Source organism: Callospermophilus lateralis, chromosome 2 (genome assembly GCF_048772815.1).
Source record: "Callospermophilus lateralis isolate mCalLat2 chromosome 2, mCalLat2.hap1, whole genome shotgun sequence".
Lineage (NCBI taxonomy): Eukaryota > Metazoa > Chordata > Mammalia > Rodentia > Sciuridae > Callospermophilus > Callospermophilus lateralis.
Genome location: NC_135306.1, coordinates 104,577,496 through 104,578,579, shown reverse-complemented (window position 1 = coordinate 104,578,579; position 1,084 = coordinate 104,577,496). Strand labels below are relative to the sequence as shown.

The following is a 1,084-nucleotide window of genomic DNA, read 5'->3' as shown; positions in this document are numbered from 1 at the left end:
TAGGCTCTCTATTCATCTCCCAGATTGTTTCTTTTGCTGAGAAGAAACTTTTTAGTTTGAGTCCATCCCATTTATTGATTCTTAATTTTAATTCTTGAACTATAGGAGTCTTATTAAGGAAGTTGGGACCTATTCCCACATGATGGAGATTAGGGTCTACTTTTTCTTATATTAGATGCAGGGCCTCTGATTTAATTTCTAGGTCTTTGATCCACTTTGAGAGGTGAGAGATAGGAGTTTAATTTTCATTTTGTTGCATTTGGATTTCCATTTTTCCCAGTATCATTTGTTGAAGCGGCTATCTTTTCTGCAATGTATGTTTTTGGAAACTTTGTCTAATATAAGATGATTGTAATTTTGTGGCTTAGTCTCTGTGTCTTGTATTTGTTCCACTGATCTATCAGTCTGTTTTGGTGCCAATATCATGCTGTTTTTGTTACTGTTGCTTTGTAGTATAGTTTAAGGTCTGGTATAGTGATGCCACCTGCTTCACTCTTCCTGCTAATGGTTGCTTTAGCTATTCTGGGTCTCTTATTTTTCCAAATGAATAAAAATTTGAAACACTTCACGAATTTGCGTGTCATCCTTGTGCAGGGGCCATGCTAATCTTCTCTGTATTGTTCCAATTTTAGTATATGTGCTGCGGAAGCAAGCACTTTTTCTTGACATTTCTTATTGGTATCCTATTTGCCCTTTATCGAAATTTTGGACTTATATATTCTGTTTGGAAGTTTTGTAGTTTGTTTTTATACTGAGATAATTTTGCAGTTTATTTCCTTTTTTTTTGGTGCCAGAATTCTTCAGTTCCTGTTTTATGTCAACCTAATGCTTATTCAGTTTTATTCTAAGTATTTTTTTAAAGAAACTATTTGACAAAACTTAATATTTAAAAATTCATGTTCACTGAGGTAAATTTACATACAATAAATCCAACCTTTAAAGTGTGCAGTTTGATAAGTTTTTATAAATTTATGCAGCATTGTAATGATTATCATTATTTAGTATGTAGAATATTTTGTCACTCTGAAAAGTTTCCATGTGCTTTTGTGGTCAGCTCATTTCTTCTGATGAAGAGTGATGTGTT

General features: G+C 32.7%; 1 non-coding gene across 1 annotated transcript; it reads right to left on the bottom strand.

The window, feature by feature from the left end:
* Positions 1 to 549: 549 nt before the first annotated feature.
* Positions 550 to 656, bottom strand: LOC143393324 (U6 spliceosomal RNA). The gene has a single exon (XR_013090610.1). It is a non-coding gene; the product is annotated as a U6 spliceosomal RNA (small nuclear RNA).
* Positions 657 to 1,084: the final 428 nt, after the last annotated feature.